This window comes from Oryctolagus cuniculus, chromosome 5 (assembly GCF_051225735.1).
Source record: "Oryctolagus cuniculus isolate XC-2025 breed Fujian yellow rabbit chromosome 5, ASM5122573v1, whole genome shotgun sequence".
NCBI lineage: Eukaryota > Metazoa > Chordata > Mammalia > Lagomorpha > Leporidae > Oryctolagus > Oryctolagus cuniculus.
In genome coordinates, this window is record NC_142871.1 from 115838112 (window position 1) to 115863843 (window position 25732).

The following is a 25732-nucleotide window of genomic DNA, read 5'->3' on the forward strand; positions in this document are numbered from 1 at the left end:
TATGAAGAGTGTAGCCTCTGGCTTCACAGCTCATGAGGCAAGAGAGAGATACTCCATCCGCTGGTTCACTCCCCAATTGGCTGCAACGGCCTGAGCTGTGCCGATCCGAAGCCAGGAGCTCCTTCCGAGTCTCCCACATGGGTGCAGGGGCCCAAGGACTTGGGCCATCTTCTACTGCTTTCCCAGGATATAGCAGAGAGCTGGATTGGAAGTGGTGCAGCCGGGACTTGAACCAGCACCCATATGGGATGCTGGCACTGCAGGTGGTGGCTTTACCTGCTACACCACTGTGCCAGCCCCAGCAGAACTTTTAAAAAGATTTGTTAGAGTCAAAGACCTTCAGCCAGAGTGGCATGGAGGGGGGCTTACAAGAAAGGAGAGAACCCCCAAAGTCTACTTCTAAAACCTATGCTATGAACCATGACATGGGCAAAAGCGATCCCTCTCCCCCTGTTTTTTACCAGAAAGACAGTACAAAAAGTTATCCAAAAATGCTACGTCGCTCTGAGTTTTGGAGCCAAAGTATCATTCTTTTTAAGGGTCCTTAAGTTATAAATTTTCTTTTATTGTAAAACCATAATTTATATGCTAATATTTCTCTTGAATTCTGTTTTGTAAACCATTAAATGAAAAGTGATCATAACATGTTCTGTGCAAAAATATATTATGCGTGTATAAGTGAACTATTAGGCTATAGAGTTTTCATAATGGAATATGGAGATTGAGAAGGAAGTGAATTTGTGGGAAATCCATTTACTTTTCATTTGTGCTATTCCATTCAGATTAAACTTAATGAGTTAAGTTGATGGGGAGATATCATAGTTCATGTTTTTTTTTAGTTTTTTTACTTTATTTGTATAAGAGGAATAATTTTAATATGTTTCATATAGAAAGTTTCAAGATCCTAATGATACTTCCACTCCTTCCCTCTCACCGTCCTCCTCTTATTTTTCATTTAATTTATATACAATGGTATACTTTCAATTTACTTTATAATCACAAGCTTACCCCTCCACTAAATAAATAATTCGACAAGTAGTAAGTAGAAAAACCACTGTTTCTCAAGAGTGTAGACAAGATACAAGCAATCAAATTGTAAAATGTCAATTTCACTCATACACATTTTTTTGTACTCTGTATATTGATAATCACAAATCAGGGAAAATATATTTGTCTTCTGAGGACTGGCTTATTTCACTAAGGATAATGGCCTGCAGTTGTATCCATTTTGTTGTGAAGGACAGGACTTCATTCTTTGTTACAACTGAGTGTCATGTGTATATATACCACATATATATTCCATTCCATGTATTATTCCATTGTGTATATATGCCACAATTTCTTTAGTCATGAGTTGAGGGACATCTGGGTTGATTCCATATCATAGTTGTTAATTGAGCTGCTATAAACTTGAGGGTACAGATAACTGCTTCATATACTGATTTAATTTCATTGGGTAAATTCCTAGGAGTGGAATGGCTGGGTCATATGGAAGAACTACTTTCAGATCTCTGGGGAATCTCCATTCTGTCTTCCATAATAGTTGCACTAGTTTATGTTCCCACCAACAGTGTATTAGGGTATCTTTTTCTCTACATTCTCACAAGAATTTGTTACTTTTTGATTTTTGAAAGATAGCCAAAATTTTTGAAAGATAGAGAAACCGCATTGTGATTTTTTTATTTGCATTTCCCAGATGGCTAGTGATCCTGAGCCTCTTTTCATGTTTCTGTTGGCCACTTGTATTTCACCCTTGGAAAAATGTCTGTATCACATAGCCCATTTCTTTTTTTTTAAGATTTTATTTGAAAGACAAAGTTACAGAGAGAGATAGAGATAGCCGAAACGGCTGGAGCTGCACTGATTTGAAGTCAGGAGCCAAGAGCTTTGTCCGAGTCTCCCATGTGGGTGCGGGGGTCCAAAGACTTAGGCCATCTTCTGCTATCCAAGGCCATAGAAGGGAGCTGGATTGGAAGAGGAGCAGCCGGGACTAGAACTGGTGCACATATGGGATGCTGGCGCTTCAGGCCAGGGCTTTAACCTGCTACACCACAGCACCAGCCCCAGCCCATTTCTTAATAGCTTGTTTTTTTTTTTTTTTATTGTCAGTCAAGTTTCTTGAGATCCTTATATAGCCTAGATATTAATCTTTGTTCTTTACAAATATGTTCTCCCATTCTGTCAGTTGCCTCTTTACTTCGTGGAGTGTTTCCTTTGCTAAGAAGAACCTCCTTAGCTTGATGTGAACCCATTTGTCTATTTTTGCTGTTATTGCCTATGTGTCTGAGATCTTATCCATGAAGTCTTTGCCTATGCTAATGCCTTGCAGTGTTTCCTCAATGTTTTCTTGTAATTTGATGGTTTCAATTCTTAGATTTAGTTCTATGATCTATTGTGAGTTTATTTTTCTTATGTATAGGGTGTAAGGTAGGGGTGTTGTTTTATACTAATGCATGCAGAGATCCAGTTTTCTCAAACACCATTTGTTGAAGAATGTCTTTTCTCCATGGAGTGATTTTGGCTCATTTGTCAGATTCATTGGTTGCAGATGTGTAGATTAATTTCCATGGTCTCTAGTCTATATCCTTGGTCAACATGTCCATTCTTCTAGTACCAGGGTGTTTTGATTTTAACTTCTCTGTAATATGATTGTGATGTCTCCAGATTTATTGTTGTTTAGGATTACTTTAGCTAATCAGGGTTTCTTATGACTCCATGTGAATTATTAGGTTATTTTATCCAGTTCTGAGAAGAATGTCTTTGGTAATTTGAGATTGCATTGAATTTGTTAATTGCTTTTTATAGTATGGACATTTTATTGACATTAATTCTTCCAATCCATGAACATGGAAGAATTTTCCCCTTTTGTGTGTGTGTGTGTGTGTGTGTGTCTACTGTTTGTTTCCTTAATCTTTTGTAATTGTCATTGTGGATTGTGGGGAGCAACTGAGACTAGACTAAGTTACTGGAATTAAGACTTATTCTATGCATCTGCTCTCCCACAATATGGCGCTGGGGAGGAGCAAACAACTACGCAGCTGCCTCATCAGTTTGATAAGCTGCAGGAGCTGATCCTGCTCCTGATTGGAGGAGATCAGCGTGCTTGGCGTGTGGGTAACAGAGTTGGGATTGGTGGAAGAGGACTATAAAGGAGGAGAGAGACAACATGCACCGGGAACATCTGAAGGAACACCTGACCAGCCCCCGAGAGAGCCGGCCGGCGGTGTGCTGCTCCTCCGCGGAAGCGGGGAAAGTGGCAGGGGGTACCGCCCCTCCACGGAGGTGGAGGGGTCGGCAGCCAACCCAGGAAGGACCAGCAGCAAACCCGGGAAGGGCTGAGCAGACGAAAGAACAGCGCAGGGTCTAGTGTCGTTCCTCCGCGAAGAGGGGGAGCGACAGTGGATACCTTTCACATACTTGATTTTTTAACTTTTATTTAATGAATATAAATTTCCAAAGTACAGCTTATGGATTACAATGGCTTCCCCCCATAACGTCCCTCCCACCCGCAACCCTCCTCTTTCCCACTCCCTCTCCCCTTCCATTCACATCAAGATTCATTTTCGATTCTCTTTATAGAAGATCAGTTTAGCATACATTAAGTAAAGATTTCAACAGTTTGCTCCCACACAGAAACATAAAGTGAAAAATACTGTTTGAGTACTAGTTATAGCATTAAATCACAATGTACAGTACACTAAGGACAAAATCCTACATGAGGAGTAAGTGCACAGTGACTCCTGTTGTTGACTTAACAAATTGACACTCTTGTTTATGGCATCAGTAATCACCCTAGGCTCTTGTCATGAGCTGGCAAGGCTATGGAAGCCCCCTGAGTTCAATGACTCTGATCATATTTAGACAAGGCCATGGTCAAAGTGGAAGTTCTCTCCTCCCTTCATAGAAAGTTACCTCCTTCTTTGACCCATTCTTTCCACTGGGATCTCACTCACGGAGATCTTTCATTTAGGTTTTTTTTCCCCCAGAGTGTCTTGGCTTTCCATGCCTGAAATACTCTCATGGGCATTTCAGCTGGATCCGCATGCCTTAAGGGCTGATTCTGAGGCCAGAGTGCTGTTTAGGACATTTGCCATTCTATGGGTCTGCTGTGTATCTCACTTCCCATGTTGGATCATTCTCTCCTTTTTTATTCTAGCAGTTAGTATTTGCAGACACTATTCTTGTTTATGTGATCCCTTTGGTTCTTAGTCCTATCATTATGATCAATTGTGAACAGAAATTGATCACTGGGACTAGTGAGATGGCATTGGTACATGCCACCTTGATGGGATTGAATTGGAATCCCCTGGTATATTTCTAACTCTACCGTTTGAGGTAAATCAGCTTGAGCATGTCCCGAATTGCAGAAACCTTTTTATACACAGACAATGCCTAAGCTGAGAAAGGACTTCAATCCCATTCACAATAGATACCAAAAAAAAAAAAAAATCAAACATCTTGGAATAAAGTTAACCAAGGGTGTCAAAGATCTCTACAATGAGGATTACAAAACATTAAAGGAAAACTATACAAAAAAGGAAAAATCTTCCATGTTTATTTATTGAAAAAAATGTCCATTCTTCTGAAAGCAATGTACAAATTTAATGGTATACCAAAATACAAAAGACATTCTCCTCAGATCTCAAAGGATGCTGAAATTCATTTAGAAACACAGGATACCTCAAATAGCTAATGCAACCTCACACACCAAAAACAAATCTGGAAACAGACCAGGGGCAGAGCCAAGATGGCAGAATAGTGAGGGTGCACACTGATAGTCCGGGAAAAGATAGTTTAATAAAAGTGGAGTTACTGTAGCCTCAGGAAAAGGCTCAGGAAAAAATTGCAGAGGAAACTCTTCCAGATCTAGTGGATGTGACACAGAGGACCTACAGGGAGAGCAAGTTCGCCCACCGTGTGGAAGCCCAGCTGCAGAGTCTATGCATCTGCGCTGGAAGGGGAGGTGAGGCAAACCCTCAATAATCTGAGACATTGGCGGGAAAATGGCAGAGGGAGCCTAGAGGGAACGAGGCTTGAAGCCCCGCTGGGGAAAGTTCACCAGGCTGACTGGAGGAGAGAAAAAAACCAAAAGGGGAACCAGCACGGACACTAGCCTCTCTCTCCACTCACATTACAAAGCCGAGCAAGACAAAGAGCAGGCCCCATTTTACGTATGTAAAGCGGCGCGCGCCATTTTACGTATGTAAAGCGGCGCCCGCCATTAGCCAAGCAGAAAAACCTGACTCTGGTGGGGAAAAATAACAGGAGGTTAGGACCTAGTGAAAGTGTGGAGCTAATGAACTGAGACTGTGAAAATCTGAGGGGGGGGTGAGAACTCACCAACTACACAAACTCGGTAACCTTGGCAACCTGGTGAGAGACTGGAGAAATTTGAGACCACACTGAGGGCTGCATAAACTCTGTGTGGTCCCAGGGGTAGAGCAGACGAATATCCACAGGGGCCAGATTTCATAAACCAACTACCCTCAATTCCACTCAGCTGTGCAGAATTACTTCCCAACTGTATAAAAAATAAAAAATAAAAAAAAAAACTAAAAAAAGAGCAAGCGAGTGAGAGAACAATCTGGGTGAGTCACCTTTGGCACACACTTAACCCTGAAGAACCAAACAGAGCTCTGTGGCCACACCCATCACAGCCTCTAAGGATCCATCAAAAGCAGACAGTCCACTTCATCTAGAGTTGTAGTATAATGAGAAAAAGCACCACAGCGAAGAAACCAAAGAATATGTCCACAATGTCAAACAAACGTAGAAACCGAGGTAACAAGAACAAGGAAGACACTATGATGCCCCCAAATAAAAAAGACACCCCAATTCAAGATTATGAAGATGATGACATAGAAGAAATGCAAGAAGCGGATCTCAAAAAATTAATAAGAACATTAAGAAGTTCTCAAAAACAAATTCTTGAACTACAAAAATCCTTACTGGACAGGATAGAAAATCTCTTGCAAAAAGAAAATATTGAGGAATCAAAATGAAATGAAACAACTAGTACAACAGGAAACTGTGATAGTGACGAGAAATCATAATGAAGTGAAGAATTCAATAGATCAAATGACAAACACATTAGAGAGCCTTAAAAACAGAATGGGTGAAGCAGAAGAGAGAATATCGGACTTAGAAGACAGAGAACAGGAAAGGATACAGTCAGACCAAAGAAAAGAGGAAATTAGAAATCTAAAAATATTGTTGGGAATCTACAGGATACTGTTAAAAAAACCAACATTCGGGTTCTTGGGGTTCCTGAAGACATGGAGAGGGAGAAAGGATTAGAAGGCCTTTTTAGTGAGATACTAGCAGAGAACTTCGCAGGTTTGGAGGACAGAAACATTCTAGTACAGGAAGCTCATAGAACCCCTAATAAACATGACCAAAAGAGATGCTCACCACGACACATTGTAATTAAACTCACCACAGTGAAGCATAAAGATCCTAAAATGTGCAAGAGAGAAACGTCAGATTACTCTCAGAGGATCTCCAATCAGACTCACAGCTGACTTCTCATCAGAAACCCTGCAAGCTAGGAGGGAATGGCGAGACATAGCCCAGGTACTAAGAGAGAAAAACTGCCAGCCCAGAATATTATATCCTGCTTAAACTCTCATTTGTGAATGAAGGTGAAATAAAGACCTTTCATAGCAAACAGAATTTGAAAGAATTTGTTGCCACTCGTCCAGCCCTGCAAAAGATGGTTAAAGATGTGTTACACACAGAAACACAGAAACACGGCCATCAATATGAAAGAAGGTAAAGGAAGGAAACGTCACAGCAAAAGAACACAGGAAGTTCAAAGCATATATTAGAAAATATCTTTGGCAAATGGCAGGGCAAAGTTACTACTTATCAATAGTCACATTGAAAGTTAATGGCCTGAACTGTCCAGTTAAAAGACACCGATTGGCTGATTGGCTTAAGGAATAAAACCCATCTATTTGCTGCTTACAAGAAACACATCTTTCCAACAAAGATCCATACAGACTGAAAGTGAAAGGCTGGAAAAAGATTTACCATGCCAATAGAAATGAAAAAAGAATGGGCATACCCATCTAAATATCAGACAACATAAACTTTAACAGATAAACTGTTAAGAGAGACAAAGAGGGGCACTATATAATGATTAAGGGATCAATTCAACAGGAAGATATAACGATTATCAATGTATATGCACCTACTTACAGGGCACCGATTTAAAATATATGTTAAGGGACTTAAAGAGAGACTTAGACCCCAATACAATAGTACTGGGGGACTTCAGTAAACCACTCTCAGACAGATCAACAGAACAGAAGATCAACAAGGAGAAAGTAGGTTTATGCGACACTATAGCCCAAATGGATCTAACAGATATCTAGGCCGGCGCCGTGGCTCAATAGGTTAATCCTCCACCTTGCGGCGCCGGCACACCGGGTTCTAGTCCCAGTCGGGGCGCCAGATTCTGTCCCGGTTGCCCCTCTTCCAGGCCAGCTCTCTGCTATGGCCAGGGAGTGCAGTGGAGGATGGCCCAGGTGCTTGGGCCCTGCACCCCATGGGAGACCAGGAGAAGCACCTGGATCCTGGCTCCTGCCATCGGATCAGCGCGGTGCGCTGGCCGCAGCGCGCTGGCCGCGGCGGCCATTGGAGGGTGAACCAACGGCAAGGGAAGACCTTTCTCTCTCTGTCTCTCTCTCTCACTGTCCACTCTGCCTGTCAAAAATAAAAAAAATAAAATAAAATAAAATAAAAAAACAGATATCTACAGAACTTTTCATCCTACACAGAAAGCATTTACATTCTGCTCAGCAGTACATGGAACCTTCTCTAGGATTGACCACATACTAAGTCATAAAGCAAGTATCAGCAAATTCAAAAGAATTAAAATCATACGATGCAGCTTCTCAGACCATAAAGGAATGAAGTTGGAAATTAGCAACTCAGGAATCTGTAGAGCATATGCAAACACATGGAGATTGAACAACATGCTCCTGAATGAACAATGGGTCATAGAAGAAATTTAAAAGAGAAATCAAAAACTTTCTGGAAGTAAATGAGGATAACAGCACACATATCAAAATTTATGGGATACAGCAAAAGCAGTGTTAAGAGGAAAGTTTATATCAATAGGTGCCTACATCAAGAAATTGGAAAGGCACCAAATAGATGAGCTTTCAATTCACCTCAAGGATCTAGAAAAACTGCAGCAAACCAGACCAAAATCTAGTAAGAGAAGAGAAATAATTAAAATCAGAAGAAATCAACAGGATTGAATCCAAAAAAACATTATAGAAGATCAGCAAAATGAAGAGCTGGTTTTTTGAAAAAATAAAATTGACAACCCATTGGTTCAACTAACCAAAAAAAGAAAAGACCCAAATCAATAAAATCAGAGTTGAAAAAGGGAATGTAACAACAGACACCACAGAAATAAAAAGAATCATCAGAAATTACTACAAGGACTTGTATGCCAGCAAACAGGGAAACCTATCAGAAATGGATAGATTCCTGGACACATGCAACCTACCTAAATTGAACCAGGAAGACATAGAAAACCTAAACAGACCCATAACTGAGACAGAAATTGAAACAGTAATAAAGGCCCTCCCAACAAAGAAAATCCCAGGACCAGATGGATTCACTGCTGAATTCTACCAGACATTTAAAGAAGAACTAACTCTAATTCTTCTCATCAAACTATTCAGAACAAGCGAAAAAGAGGGAATCCTCCCAAATTCTTTCTATGAAGCCAGCATCACCTTAATTCCTAAGCCAGAAAAAGATGCAGCATTGAAAGAGAATTACAGACCAATATCCCTGATGAACATAGATGCAAAAGTCCTCAATAAAATTCTGGCCAATAGAATGCAACAACACATCAGAAAAATCATCCACCCAGACAAAGTGGGATTTATCCCTGATATGCAGGGATGTTTCAATGTTCGCAAATCAATCATTGTGACACACCACATTAACAGACTGCAGAAGAAAAACCATATGATTATCTCAATAGACGCCGAGAAAGCATTTGATAAAATATAACACCCTTTCATGAAGAAAGCTCTAAGTAAACTGGGTATGGAAGGAACATTCCTCAATACAATCAAAGCAATCTATGAAAAACCCACAGCCAACATCCTATTGAATGGGGAAAAGTTGGAAGCATTTCCACTGAGATCTGGTACCAGACAGGGATGCCCACTCTCACCACTGCTATTCAATATAGTTCTGGAAGTTCTAGCCAGAGCTATTAGGCAAGAAAAAGAAATTAAAGGGATACGAATTGGGAAGGAAGAACTCAAACTTTCCCTCTTTGCAGATGACATGATTCTGTATTTAGGGGACCCAAAGAACTCTACTAAGAGACTATTGGAACTCATAGAAGAGTTTGGGAAAGTAGCAGGATGTAAAATCAACGCACAAAAATCAACAGCCTTTGTATACACAGGCAATGCCACAGCTGAGAAAAAACCTCTAAGATCAATCCCATTCACAATAGCTACAAAAACAAATACCTTGGAATAAACTTAACCAAGGATGTTAAAGGTCTCTATGATGAGAATTACAAAGCCTTAAAGAAATAAAAGAGGATACCAAAAAATGGGAAAATCTTCCATGGTCAAGGATTGGAGGAATCAATATCATCAAAATGTCCATTCTCCCAAAAGCAATTTATAGATTCAGTGCGATACCAATAAAAATACCGAAGACATTCTTCTCAGACCTGGAAAAAATGATGCTGAAATTCATATGGAGACACAGGAGACCTCGAATAGCTAAAGCAATCTTGTACAACAACAACAACAAAGCCGGAGGCATCACAATACCAGATTTCAGGACGTACTACAGGGCAGTTGTAATCAAAACAGCATGGTACTGGTACAGAAACAGATGGATAGACCAATGGAACAGAATTGAAACACCAGAAATCAATCCAAGCATCTACAGCCAACTCATATTTTTTTAAATTTTTTTAACTTTTATTTAATGAATATAAATTTCCAAAGTACGACTTATGGATTACAATGGCTTCCCCCCCATACCGTCCCTCCCACCCACAACCCTCCCCTTTCCCACTCCCTCTCCCCTTCCATTCACATCAAGATTCATTTTCAATTATCTTAATATACAGAAGATCAGCTTAGTATACATTAAGTAAGGATTTCAACAGTTTGCTCCCACACAGAAACATAAAGTGAAAACTAATAGATGATTTTTTTAAATGATGATGAAATCAGATCAGACCTATTGTCATGTTTAATCCCAGTGAGAGTCAAGTTGGGAATTGATTTTTTTTTTACAGAAGATCAGTTTAGTATGCATTAAGTAAAGATTTCAACAGTTTGCACCCCCATGGATACACAAAGTGAAATATATTGTTTGAGTACTCGTAATAGCATTAAATCTCAATGTACAGCATATTAAGGACAGAGATCCTACATGAGGAGTAAGTGCACAATGACTCCTGTTGTTGACTTTACAAATTGACACTCCTGTCTATGGCATCAGTAATCTCCCTATGCTCCAGTCATGAGTTTCCAAGGCTATGGAAGCCCTCTGAGTTCTCCGACTCTTATCTTGTTTAGACACGGTCATAGTCAAAGTGGAGGTTCTCTCCTCCCTTCAGAGAAAGGTACCTGCTTCTTTGAAGACCTGTTCTTTCCACTGGGTTCTCACTCACAGAGATCTTTTTGCCAGAGTGTCTTGGCTTTCCATGCCTGAAATACTCTAATGGGCTTTTCAGCCAGCTCCGAATGCCTTTAGGGCTGATTCTGAGGCCAGAGTGCTATTTAGGACATCTGCCATTCTATGAGTCTGCTGAGTATCTCACTTCCCATGCCAACTCATATTTGATCAAGGATCCAAAACCAATCCCTGGAGTAAGGACAGTCTATTCAATAAATGGTGCTGGGAAAATTGGATTTCCACGTGCAGAATCATGAAGCAAGACCCCTACCTCTCACCTTACACAAAAATTCACTCAACATGGGTTAAAGACCTAAATTAACAACCCGACACCATCAAATTATTAGAGAACATTGGAGAAACCCTGCAAGATATAGGTACCGTCAATGACTTGTTGGAAAATACCACAGAAGCACAGGCAGTCAAAGCCAAAATTAACATTTGGGATTGCATCAAATTGAGAAGTTTCTGTACTGCAAAAGAAACAGGAAAGTGAAGAGGCAACGAACATAATGGAAAAAATATTTGCAAGCTATGCAACAGATAAAGAGTTGATAACCAGCATCTACAAGGAAATCAAGAAACTCCACAACATCGAAACAAACAACCCACTTAAGAGATGGGCCAAGGACCTCAATAGACATTTTTCAAAAGAGGAAATCCAAATGGCCAACAGACACATGAAAAAATGTTCTGGATCACTAGCCATCAGGGAAAAGCAAATCAAAACCACAATGAGGTTTCACTTCACCCCGGTGAGAATGGCTCACATACAGAAATCTACCAACAACAGATGCTGGAGAGGATGTGGGGAAAAGGGACATTAACCCACTGTTGGTGGGAATCCAAACTGGTTAAGCCACTATGGAAGTCAGTCTGGAGATTCCTCAGAAACCTGAATATAACCCTACCATACAACCCAGCCATCCCACTCCTTGGAATTTACCCAAAGGAAATTAAATTGGCAAACAAAAAAGCTGTCTGCACTTCAATGTTTATTGCAGCTCAATTCACAATAGCTAAGGCCTGGAACCAACCCAAATGCCCATCAACAGTAGACTGGATAAAGAAATTATGGGACATGTACTCTATAGAATACAGCAGTCAAAAACAACGAAATCCGGTCATTTGCTACAAGATGGAGCAATTTGTAAAACATTATGCTGAGTGAATTAAGCCAATCCCAAAGGGACAAATATCATATGTTCTCCCTGATCGGTGACAACTAACCAAGCACCAAAGGGGAAACCTGTTGAAGTGAAATGGACACTCTGAAAAACAGTGACTTGACCAGCCCTTGTCCTGACTGTTGATGTACAATGTAATACTTTATCCATTTTAGTATTTTTTTGTTCTAGTACTATTGGTTGAACTCTGTAATTAACAGAACTATTCTTTGGTGTTTAAATTTAACTGAAAAGTGATCACTGTTAAATATAAGAGTGGGAATAATAGAGTTAGGGGATGTACAATTTGGGATATGCTCAAGCTGACTTGCCCCAAATGGTGGAGTTAGGAATGTGCCAGGGGATTCCAGTACAATCCCATCAAGGTTGCATGTACCAATGCCATCTCACCAGTCCAAGTGATCAACTTCAGGTCACAATTGATCACACTAATAGGTCTAAGAGTCAAAGGGATCACATAAACAAGACTAGTGTCTGCTAATACTAACTGCTAGAATAAAAAAGGAGAGAATGATCCAACATGGGAAGCAGGATACACAGTGGACTCATAGAATGGTAGATGTCCTAAACAGCACTCTGGCCTCAGAATCAGCCCTTAAGGCATTCGGATCTGGCTGAAGAGCCCATGAGAGTATTTCAGGCATGGAAAGCCAAGACACTCTGGGGAAAAAAGAGACCTAAATGAAAGATTTCTGTGAATGAGATCCCAGTAGAGAGAATGGGTCAAAGAAGGAGGTAACTTTCTCTGAAGGGAGGAGAGAACTTCCACTTTGAGTATGACCTTGTCTGAATAAGATCGAACTTGGCGAACTCAAAATGCATCCATAATCTTGGCAACTCATGACTGGAGGCTAGGTTGATTTCTGATACCATAAACAAGAGTGTCAATTTGTTAAGTCAACAACAGGAGTCACTGTGTATTTAATTCTCTTGTAGGATCTCTGTCCTTAATGTGTTGTTCAATGTGAATTAATTTTATAACTAGTACTCAAACAGTACTTTACATTTTGTTTCTGTGTGGGTGCAAACTGATGAAATCTTTACTTAATATATACTAAACTGATCTTCTGTATATAATAATTGAAAATGAATCTTGATGTGAATGGACTGGGAAAGGGAGTGAGAGATGGGAGCGTTGTGGGTGGGAGGGAAGTTATGGGGGGGAAAAGCCATTGTAATCCATAAACTGTAGTTTGGAAATTTATATTTACTAAAAGGTAAAAAAAAACTCCTGGTAGAATTTATTCTATGACCCACGGTTCATTCAGGAGCATGTTGTTCATTCTCTATGTGTTAGCAACTCAGGAATCTCTAGAAATATGCAAACTCCCAGCCTCATTGTATTGTGGTTCAAGAAGATGTGTGATAGGATTTCTGTTTTTTTTTTTTTTTTTTTTTTTGAATTTGCTGAGACTTGGTTTATGGCCTACTATGTGGTCATTCCTGGAGAGTGTTCCTGGAACTGTTGAACATGTATTCTGCACCTATCAGATAAAAATTTCTGTAGATATCTGTTAGGTCCTTTTGTTCTGTAGTGTCAATTAACTCTTTCCTTTCAGATTTTCTGTCTGGTTGTATCCATTGCTGAAAGTGGAGTATTGAAGTTCCCTATTACTATTGTATTAGAGTCTATGTCTCCCTTTAGATTCTTTAACATTTCTTTTAAATAGCCAGGTGCCCTGTAATTAGGTGCATATACATTTATAATAGTCACATCTTCCTGTTAAATTGATCCCTTAATCATTCATAGTGCTCTTTGTCTCAACAGTTTTTGTGTTAAAGTCTATTTTGTCAGATATTAGGATGGCTATACCAGCTCTTTTTTTTGTTTCTGTTAGCATGAATATTTTTTAAATTCTTTCACTTTCAGTCTGCATGCATCTTTGTTGGTGTGATGTGTTTCTTTTAGGCAGAAAATAGATGAGTTTTGTTTTCTTAATCTGTTCAGCCAGTCTATGTCTTATCTGGATTATTGAGGCTATTTACTTTCAAGGTTGACTATTGATAATGACTTTGCCATTTTTCCAAAAATACTTATTTTTTACTTTGAATTTTCTTTGAACTTTTGCTGGGGCATTTTCTTCCTTTCATAGTGATGACCATGTTTCTGTGTTTCTATGTGTAACACATCCTTCAGCATCTTTTGTAGGGTTGGACGGGTGATGACAGTCTTTCAATTTCTGTTATGGAATGTCTTTTATTCATAAATGAGAGTTTTGCAGGGTGTGGTATTCTGGTTTGAAAGTTTTTTTTCTGTCTCAATACTTGGAATATATCTTGCCATTGTCTCCTAGCCTACAGTGTTTCTGATGAGAAATCCACTATGGTCTAATTGGAGATCCTCAAAGTAATCTGGCATTTCCCTCATGCACATTTTGAATCATTTCTTTGTCTTACTGTGGTTAGTTTGATTACAATGTGTCATGGTAAAGATCTTTTCTGGTCATGTCTAATGGAATTCTATGTGCTTCCTGTATTTTGAATGTCCCTTTCTTCAAATTAGCAAAGTTTTCTGTTATTTCACTAAAGGCCTTCTAATCATTTCTCTTTCCACAACTTCAGAAAGTCCTAGAACCCATATGTTGGGACATTTGATAGTATCCTGTAGGTTCTCAACGAAGTTTGGTTTTCTAATTTCTTCTTGTTTTTGGTTTGACTATAATTTCTTATGCTTCATCTTCTAAGTGGGATAGTCTTTCTTCTGCTTCACTGATTCTGTTAAGGCTTTCTACTGCATTTTTTATTCTATTGCATTCTTCATTTTATTTTGATTTCTCTTTAAGATCTCAATTTCATGGGAGAAATTTTCTTGTCCAGTATGGAACACTCTCTATACTCAATATCTTGCAAATAATTAAATACAAAGGCATACACCAAAGCAAAAAAAAAAGTGAAGAAGGAAAAAATAGTACTAGAAGCTTCCACATATAATTGCACATAAATGGTAGTATTTGATTCTGCTGTTTGACTTGCTTACCCCTCAGATCATGTCTGACTGAGAGAGGGTAATAGTGGAAGCCCAAAAAGAGATACGAATTCCTGGGTAAGGCATTAAACTGAATTCATTGGTGAAATCCAGGGAGGGTCAGGCATTGGGCTGGTGCTGAGCTTGTGCCATGATAATACCTGGAGTTCCTGGGAGTTAAATATTCTCAGAAAAGTTGAAAAACTTGAAGGTCCCTGGCAGTATTTTGTTTTTTAATAACTTATTTGAAAGTTAGAATCACAGAGACATAGATCTGCCATCCACTGATTCACTCCCTGAATGACCACAGTAACATTGATCCATCAATCCAAAGTCAGGAACCCAGAGCTCCATCCAGGTCTCCAATATGGGTAACAGATTTACAGGGGCCCAAGCACTTGGGCCATATTCTACTTCTTTCCCAGGCACATTAGCAGGAAGCTGGATTGGAACAGCTGGGATTCAAACCAGAGTTCATGTGGAATGTTAGTGTCACAGACATCAGCTTAACTTACTGTACCACCACACCAACTCCCGTGACCCCATTGTAAAGGCTAGTAGTTTACTCTGAAAAATTTTAAAATTGTGTCCCTAAGATATTGAAAACTTTGAAATATACAGGAAAGGTCATGTAAAATTTTAAAACATTAGGTTGTATCTAATGTTGACAACTTCACACTTTAACCTAAAATCTCTACAGGCAACAATCATGAACTTGACAATGAAACCCCCAAATTTCTCTAAACTTTGCATACCTCTCATCGCACTTTATAACACATTTTCATTTTTCAGTCCCTCAACCTCCTGCACCTCAAAATAGTCTATCAGGCAAAGCATTTGTTCCCTTTGATTCTATTTTTAGGATGGCTTCCCTTCAGACAGGGCCATTAGAGCAGCTGTGAGAGTTGATCCTTGTTCATCGGGGACTGAAAAAAAAAAGAAACCAATCCTCACATACAGTAGGCACCAGGACCCTCCTGAGCCACTCTGAATGCAGCTGTAAGCAGGTGAGTGCTACTGGTAGGGAGAGGAAGGGCCCTTTGCTGAACGGCTGTTGGTAGACTTAGGGATAGTCATGATTTGTAGATATAAATATAAAAATGGAGGGGTGCTAATTTATAGCATTGAAACTAGCATTATGAGACAGTGTCAGGTAATATCAAAGACTGAATGGGAAAGAAGTTGCATTTGTCTTGTGCTTGGTATTAATCCAGGAAGATGCAAATGTGAGTTGTGTTCTTAGGGATTTAACAAGTTGAGACTCAGAGCAACAGTGATACATTTTAGGTTTAGTACCTAGTATCTTTTCCTGCCTACTGTGTGAACCTATTCCACCTCATCTCCTGACAGTTTCATGCAGCAGCCTGTTGAGAAAACCAACAAGAACAGCAAAAGTTCACTGCCACTGAATTCAGTGATATTAAGAGTTGAAATTCCATTTCTTCGCCATAGGCTCTGTGAACTAAAATTTAAACACCAGTAAACTCAGGGGACAGGAGGATGTGCTCAGATCTTGCTGGGTGTTTGGAAACACTACCTGCTCCTCGCTGCTGCCAGCAGCAGTCCCGGCCCAGGCCTCTGCAGTGTACTCTGAAGCTCCAAGACCATTCTGGGCACCTCCCCAAAATGGTCATAACTGGCAGTGTCTGCACTTCTGAGGTTAGGGCATGCTGGGATTAGAAAGGCAGGTCAACAAAGCTTGCTTTGTAAGATATAAAACGCACAGCCCCAGTTCAAAGTCCACATTAAGCTACATTTTAGCCCTGGCTTAAAGTCCTTAAAGAAACTGTATTTCATCCCAGAGACCAACTCAGGCATTGAGAATCTGGCTCGTACAATGTGACCTCAAATTGTATTAACGTACTTGAGGCACATGAGCGGTTCTAGGGCAGAGTTGCTCCTATGCCTCCTCACTGTGGTAGCATTTAGATCTTGCCTCCCGAACAAACTTGAGCAATAAATTAGGGCAGAGACCCTGCCTTAAGTCCGTGGTAATCCCTAAAGCATGTGGCAGTGCCAGAACACAAAGTGCAAGTTCAAGGAAGCTTGACTAAGCTTATCACTAAATCTGAATTGTTAATTCATCATGGTGCATATTAATGGTAAGAGAATGAAAGACATCAGTGTAGAGACAGTGTTCTATTTATTCTGGCTAGCTGGCAGAAAGTGAAAATTTCCCTTACACTTTCCCCGCCTGGCCCCACGCCTGCCACCTGTTCTGGAGTATCACCATGCAGGGTTACCCCTAGAGCACCCTTGTAATGATGTTTTGTCACAAACTATAAGTAGCAATGATCCATAAAGGAGACTGAAAATGAGTTTCCTATCCTCCTCCCCATCCAAAAACTACTGGACAGAAATGCAATCTTTAGTCATACTGCTGGAGAATCTCCCAGAAGAGTGCTCATTAGAAAGTGTTGTGTAAGTAAGCTCGTAATGCCAACTTCATATTTCAACCACTGCGTGCTCTTCAGCCACCAACAAAACCCACCATGTCATTCATGAAATGTTCATGGAAATGCCTCCATGGTAAGGTAATGGTGGTTGGGAGTGGGGGGGGCAGCACAGGATGAACACAACATGGACACCCCTCCCCTAGAAATTACAAAGAAGCATGGGAAATAAACATGCAATTACCTACCAAAATACAAGCAAAAAGTGTCAAAGTGCCCAATAAAAAGATACACAGGCAGTGATATGGGAATTCTTGTAGGAGACCAATTCCTATGTTTGTGAGTAGGATGTAGAATGGCTTGAACTAGGCCTTGAGCAACAGCCAGAAGTTGTAGAAACAGCAGAAGCATGAGGAAGGGAATTAAATGAATATGGTTGGGAAACAGTTAGCAAGTAATCTGTCACCAGTGGAAGGGTGCACCAGGGGGAACAAGAGGAGATAAAAGTTAGACTCTTATCAGATTGGGAGTCAGATCCTATTCAATTAGAGTTCTAGTTTAGACTTTAGTCCATGGGTGAGTTTTTATAAACAATAGGACATTAAAGCTGTTTGAAGCAGCCAGAACTAGTAAGTGAAACGACCTCTGGGTTCTCCTCATATGGAAGTTGGAGAACAGGGAACTTAGTTTATGCCTTCTGGGGCACAGAACAGAGTGAGGAAGGTATAGGGCCATCTGATGGAATACATGGAAGATGTCTGATGCAGCTGAAATTGTAGCCCAATTTAACAAAAGCATAAACTGATGCATAGAGAGCTGAAATTGTTGAAGGCAATCCTAACTACCAGAGTCAGAATTTGAACCCAGGGCCACTTGACTCCAAAGCTGGTGCTCATACTTAGTGTTAGACTCAACATCATTGCAGAAATGTTGAAATCTTGTCTGACAACACAGATGTGCAGTTGCATTCTCATGGCCCCCAACCAATCCTGGGTCCATGGTGGCAGAGGCTCCAGAGAGATGGACATAACTGTAAAATGACAGGCTGGGTCCCAGGATAGGGAAGGTGAAGAGAGAACCAGGAATGGTGTTGCATTCAATAAAAATAGTGAGGGGTCTAGGTATTGTAGAATAGTTATATAATAGCATTTTGGTAAATGCTAGTCCATGTTGAAATGGATGTTTATAGATGTCTCAATTTTCACAACAGCTCAAAGATGTGGAGTCATTATGGCTGTCCAGAGAGGACTTCTTCTAAGGTAGCTATTCATTTCTTATGTCAATTCAAAGTTCACCTCCACAAACTCTCCCTTCTCCCATGATTTCCCTACCAGGACAGTATTGTCAGCCCCTACCTCTTGCCCATCCATATACCCATGGTTACCTCTTTCCTCTCATGCCTGGAACCTCATTCTGATTCTGTTACTTTGTGGATGATAATAAGATTATGTTTCTTGAAGCCTGAAATTCAAGGGCAGACTTAGCCCTCTCCCTTTTCTTCAGTACCAGTGTTTTTCTCCCAGTGAATTGAAGTTTCTTTCAATTTGGAAAATTTCATAGTATTTCTCTTGTTAATAAGGATAGTTGATGTTGCTTGGGGCTTCTTAGTTCCTTAAATAAGCGTTAGTGTACTTATTTCCCATAAATAACTGGAGGATAGTCCTGTTGTCTCTGATTCAGATAAGCAAGCAGGTGCAGAGAAATTATTCATCTCTTGTTTCTCAGTTAGGTAAATGTTGGAAGCAGGCAGGGCCTGTGTTCTGGAATCTTAGAGCTGATTGGGAACTCATTGATAAGCTCTATTGAGTCCCATGATGCTGCTTATTAACATGATTGTGTCCACTCTAATGACTGATAGCCCCAGTTCTTGATAACTTTCAAGAATACATGGAAACATATTTAAATCACTTCTTAAAGTCAGATTTGTACACCTGAGGTTTTGTAATCCCCCTCCAGCAGCACCGTATCACATGAGGCATAGTATACGACTCCTATCACTTGCAGGCATAAGCAGCACAGTATCCAGGCTGCCGTGCTGCAGAATCATATGACTTCCAACAGTTGCCTCAGACAGGCAGTGATTTGTGACTACTGAAGAGTACTTTAAATAACAAAATCCCCAGAGACATGTGGCTCAACTGGATTCATTTGATTTTTTATATTTCTGCATTCTTAATTAATGGCTTTATCATATTTAAAATCAACTAAGATATTGACCAAACTGACAGTGATTTATTTGTAGGGAAGGGTAAGCTTATTAAGCCCTAGCTACTCCAAGAAGACAAATGATTTCGCATTGCCTTTCTATTGGCATTCAGATATGTGATCCTTTTAATGGATCAGGTGTTATGGTCTGAATCTTTCTGGTCCCCCAAAACTTGTATGTGGAAACCCTAACATCCAAAGTGATAGTATTAGGAAGTAGGGCCCTTTAGTAAGTTATCAGGTCATGTGGAATTAGGGCCCAAGGACATTCATTCACCTCTTCCAACCTGCGTGCGAAGACACCATGAGCAGACATGATTTCGATGAAACAGGAATTGGGCCCTTGAGCAGACACCAAATCTGCTGATATCTTAATCATAGACTTGCCATCCTGCAAAACTGTTAGAAAAAAATTCTGTCTCTTACTAGCCACCCGGTCTGTGATATTATGTTATTTCAGCTTGAAAGCACAAAGACAGAAGGAAACATGTCTCCCTCTCCTCAAAACCTTGAATTCACAATACTTTGTTATACACAGGGGCAGAAGAAAAATCTACTTGTATAAGTTGATTGCATACTAAGAAATTAAGAATTCCTTCAGGTATGGAAAGCAATGTAGCAACTTCTCATTTGCAAAATTCTCTTTCATATACACAGTCTAAACAACACTATCTTACTGCTGTCTTCAGATTGTTGCCTTAGTATTAGCTCCTAGAAGTGCTACCATCAAATATCAGAAGGCAAGCATTTGGCCTCATGGTTAAGATGCCACTTGAGATTCCCACATCCTATATCAGAGTACTTGGGTTTGAGTCCCAGCTCTGCTTCTAATTTCAACTTCCTGCTAATGCTCACTCTGGTAGGCAGTAAAATTGTTCAAATGCTTAGGACCCTGCCATCCACATGGGAGACATGGATAGGGTTCCCAGCTCCCATTTTCAGCCTGGCCCAATCCTGGCCATTGTATGCATTTGTGGAGTGAACCAATAGATTGGCGATCTCTGTCTCAAATAAAAATTTAAAAACAAAGAAAAATGAATGTAATAGCTAACCTACCTAATATCTTAGCAACACAGCACAGTCTAGAGCATCAGTTTCTTTCCCCCCTGATGACAGCTGCCTAGGAGCTATGGCTTCCCTGCCCAGCTCATGGAATATCACTAGCCTGGGAAGAATCAAAATTTGAAGCATCAATTTCACAACATCTTAAAATTGGACAATCTCAAGTTTAACCATCAGAAGCCAGAGACCGTCTATAATGTTTGCACATGCTCTGTGTGAGGTCTTCTGATTACCGTGTAGCTCCCTGAACTTCTACCCTTTCCTCAGGAGTGAGGTCTCTGCTTCCTCCCTTCAGCTGCCTCCAAAGCTCCGCTCTCAGTTATAATTTAACCTACTAAATGATTCCCTTCCCAAGGTTCTGCCTTCAGGACTAAATTGTAGCTCCATTAACCCAGGGACTAGGAGTCTATGCATTGTTGTTCTCTACCTAAAAGCGCCTAGGACATAGAAAGCACTCGGTAAGTACTTTTGAATGAGTCAATTAATGAATATGAAATAACAAACACAAATTGCCCTCAAGTTGTTCATGGACTCAGAATGAGAAAGAAATGCAGAATAAAACAAAACAGGAATTCAATGTAATACATATACCGCCAAAGAAAGATGCCCAGTTCAACCCAAAAGAGAAGGCGCAAGTGCCTAGCTTTCCCTGGAGCAATTCAACAGGTAAGGTCACCTGAGCTGAGACACAAAGGACAACCTTGTCAAAGGAAGTCAGTGGTAGGGGGTGAGCACTGAGCCAGAGGAAACAGCAGTGCAGGGACACAGCCTGAGAGGGGAGGGAACACATAGCCACTGAGAGAAATGGATTAGAGACAGAGCACAGGGGATCTGGAAATGATAGGAACCTGATCTTACAAGGACTTGCTGGACTGGAGGACAACTAGTTCAAGCTTTACCATATAGTTTGCACAGGGTGGAAAAGACACCAGTAGATGTTGCATCTTTAAATATTGCTTTTGCAAACTGGAGAATGCAGTGAGGTGGAAGAGGAGGGAGGCAGAACAATGGTAAAGAGGTTGTTGAAGCTGCTCCTGAGATGACCTGGGACCTGAAATGAGGAAGTAGATGTGGGGAAGGAAAGGAAGAAGTGAGACATGATGGGCTATATAATTTGTATGGCCCAGTGCAAAATAAGAATGCAGAGCCCCTTGTTCAAAGAGAAAAGTGCCATAAAAGTTATATAGAAATTGTTTCTTTTCTTCCATGGTCTCTTGACTTTTCTTGGTGTTTTTTTACATGTTGTTTAATGTTTTCTCAGTAAAGAAAAATTAAGCTCTACATTATTAGCATGAATTTTTCCCTCAGTAATACGTAATTTAACCTATACAAATGCCAATTTTAAATATCAGAGCATTCAATTCACAGAAAGAATCGCCAAAATGACACAATCTGCATTTAATGTCTCAGGGTGCCTAGAGCTGGTCTGAAAAGACAAACACAGGTCAGACTAAGGAAGGTTTAAAGGAAAAGGATTTGTGTTGCCAGCACTCTGGGCCACTGGTACACTCTTGGCAAGTACAGACCCCAACCTGTGCCCAGAAGCCCATGTGCAACACAAATGCATTTGCTCAAGGTGTTACCCTTGTCAGGGGTAGAGTCTGGGGAAGTCAAAACAGAAAGCCCCTCTTCACACAACAGACAGTAACTTCCAACAATCTCATACTTCCATTCCAGGATGGGCTGGATACTGTATGTGGGTAGGAAGGAATCTTAGTACCACCCAAGAGACGACTTTCTCCTGGTCACCTACCAGATGCACATGAACCTGCTAGGATAGGGACAGTAGCCACCAGGCTCCTCCCAAAGATATCACAAGGTGTTTGTTCCTAACCCTATCCAACCTTCTCAGGAATGTGCCCAAGGCCCTAAGCCTCAAGGGAAAGACTGAGTGGGCCTGGCACTAGGAAACATGAAAGGGGACAGCCCAGAACCCACCCACTGGAGATGGTGGGAGGAAGGCACACTTGCAAACTCAGGCTCCCAGCCTCCTCTGGCACTTGATCCACTGTCCCATTGAGCTTCCCTAACAAAACAAATTTGGAGGTTATCAATGATTTCAAGCAGAGCTTTACCCCTCAAGTACAGAGCCTTGCTGATGCCCATGAGCTAGGCAGAGATTAGAGACCAAAGACCACTGGTGGTAGGACAGGTAGTATAACTGTGAGCCCAGGTAGGAAACACAGGGAGGAGAAGGTGTATTTCTGAGTCCTTCATGGTTGGGCATTCCCTGCCTACCTACTAGACTTCCATTTTCAATGTGCAGTTGACTTTCAAAGAGGAAGGTTACTGAAAAATATATAAAACCTAAACATGTACAATTCTGAGGAAACTTCTTGGCTCAGGCTGAATGAAAACATTAATCTATTTAGCTATTTTTTAACTTACCACTAAAATTAAACATTTTGGAGAATTGCCTGGTGCTGTTAATCAGGAAAAAAAAATCCTCATTAGTTTTATAATTGTATGCCCCCAAAGTACTCAACAGGTACCTCTTCTGCTCCAGTGTCTAGGTCACAGTAATAAATTGGCTGAAAAAAAATTGCTGCTAAAATATTAAGCATGAGTATGAATTCACAATGATCTAAGGTAATCATTTGCTGAAACTTTCTGCATTTTAAAATAATCCTCCAGAGGGTGAGCATTTAGTCTAGTCATTCATGATGAAGATATCTATGTCCCATACAGCAGATATCTAGATTCGATTCCTAGCTCTGGCTCCTGATCTCAGCTTCTTGCTAATTCAGACCCTGGGAGACAGCAGTGAAGCTCAAGTAATTGGGTCCCCATCACCCATGTGGGAGACCTGGATAATGTTCGCAGTTCCTGGCTTCAGACCCAGACAAACTTCAGCCAGTGAGTGCATTTAGGGAATGAACTAGCAGATAAGAGTGTGCTTTCTCGCTCTCAAATAAAATTTAAAAAATAAGGGTTGGCATTGTGGCACGGTGGGTTGAGCTACCATTTGAAATGCAGGCATTCCATCAGAGTGCTGGTTCAAATCCTGGCTGCCCTGCTTCCTGCTAATGTGCCTGGGAAGGTAGTGGGAGATGGCCCAAGTCTTGGGCCCCTGCCACCCATGTGGGAGACCCAGATGGAGTTTCTGGCTCCTGACTTCGTCCTGACCCACACCTAACTTTTGTAGCCATTTGGACAGTAAACCAGAGGATAGAAGCTCACTCTCCCTCCCTCTCTGACACTCTGCCTTTGGAGTAAATAAGTCTTTTATTTTTTATTTAAAGTCAAAAGGTGAAAATGCATTCCATTAATTCATTTAAAAATATTTATGCTGAAAACCTAATATGTACTGGGCTGGAAGTGCAAAGAAGGAAAACATAAGACATAAGCTGTTCTGGAAGGAAAATATCCTAGTGGTGGGAAACCTTCAAGAAATGAATGTAAATGATATGGTCATTTTTGCTGGCACATTGCTTTTTGCCTGAGCCTGGGAATCAGCCATTTCTCCAGGGGTCCCTGGTTCCTTTTAGTAGAATTTAGAGTCCTATGGCCAGTGGAAGTGTCACTGCTTCTCAGTGCTCAGTGAACAGGGTTCTATCTAGTTATCTGCAGGCACAGAATACATACACACAATTTATACCAATAACATCAATTCCAATTAAACAGCATAGGGTTTATTCTGTTTTTCCCCCTTCCCGTATTATAGCTTCCCTCATCAACATTGAGAAAACTGGTGCCTATAACTCTTGTTATGTTTATCTAGCCAGTCTCCCTCTCTCTAACCAAGTTCTCATGGTTGCTGCTACCCCTCACCACCACATAGGCACCCTTCACCCCATATTCCATGCCTGGCTCCTCACTCTCCTTACTCTGCATGTGCTTTGACTGCATGCACTGAGCCACATCCACGTGCATACCCTCCCACCCTGCTTGGGCACTAATTTTCTGAGCCATGATGCCCTTCCACATGGATGCCTTTCCCTTCCACTTGAGTTCTGATTCTCTAGGTCAGACTGCTCCAGAGTAGACATAGCCCTTTGAACTAATCACTCTCTCATAGCCCTTGTCTCAACTGTTGAACAAGTTTGTTTTTTTCTTTTTCACATAACTTGCGAAACTCTTTACCTAGCATAGATTTAATTGAAAATAGGTATTTTTTTTTTATTAAGAATGGGACTAGGAAAGGGAGGAAGAAGATGGGTGGGAGTGGGGATGGGAAGGCTGGTATGGTGGGAAGAATCACTATATTCCTAAAGTTGTATTTACAAAAAAAATTTACATTTCCAAAAAAACCCTTATAGGCTACTCCTCCATGGATAGAGCCTCCTCTTTGAGTTTTGAGTCTGCAGTCTTATCTACATTGGCAAAGAGGCAATAAAAGCAAGCCAAGGTATAAACTACTTAAGGTAGCAGGGTCAGAGAGGAAGGGTTTGCATGAGGTCAAGCAGCTCCTCGTGCTACAGAGCAATCATTTACTCTTTAACTCGCCTCTCTCCCAGTTTATTAAAGACAGTCATCTTCCATTAGATTGAAATTTAACAACCGTGATCATTGGCCACCACCAGTTCAATAAGTAAGGACGTTATATCATACTCCAAACACTTTCCAGCATAAATAAACCAGGTCTTAGGATCTGGTGTTGCTGTGTTTTAGAAAAGTTCTCTAGAATCAAGTCACCCAGCAAAGAAAGCAAGTACTACTTCAATAGTCCCTTGTAGAGATTTTTGTTGGTTGGTTTTGTGTTATGTTTATCCAGAATGTCCCCCACAACTTAGAATAAGTTAAAAATTACTGGAATAAAGTGATTATAGAACCCTGAGAAATGAATAATCCATCTACCTTCTAAAAGCCTTTAAAGCATGCTCTCCCTTTAATTAAATTCCTCCTTTTGATTCTCATCACTGTGCCCATCCTTAATATTAATGACTAGAACTCTTTCCCTTGGCTTTTTCCAATGACCTTGCTCTCCAATCTAATCCTAGATTTTCACATTTTATTTATTTGAAAGACAGAATGACAGAGCGGGAGAGAGACAGAAAGATCTATCATCTATTGGTTTACTCCCTAAATTGCCTTAATGGCCCTGGTCAAGGTCAGAAGCCAAGAATTCCATCTAAGTCTCCCACCTGGGTAGCAAGTACTTGGACAATCTTCTGTTTTCCCAGGTGCATTAGTAAGGAGCTGGATTGGGAAGCTGGACAGCCAAGATTTGAACCAGTGCTCTGATATGGAATTCTGGTGTTGCAGGTTGTGTCTTAACCCACTGTGATACAATGCTGTCC

At 40.6% G+C, this 25732-nt stretch overlaps 1 long non-coding RNA gene across 1 annotated transcript in view; it reads left to right on the forward strand.

Annotated features, from left to right (window-relative positions):
- Nucleotides 1-15680: 15680 nt before the first annotated feature.
- The window catches only part of LOC108177435 (uncharacterized), a 29943-nt gene continuing 19891 nt past the window's right edge, over nucleotides 15681-25732 (forward strand). Inside the window, exons 1-2 of the long non-coding RNA XR_001794233.4 lie at nucleotides 15681-15839; nucleotides 18436-18484. This is a non-coding gene — a long non-coding RNA (uncharacterized LOC108177435). The remainder of the gene's footprint in view (nucleotides 15840-18435; nucleotides 18485-25732) is intronic.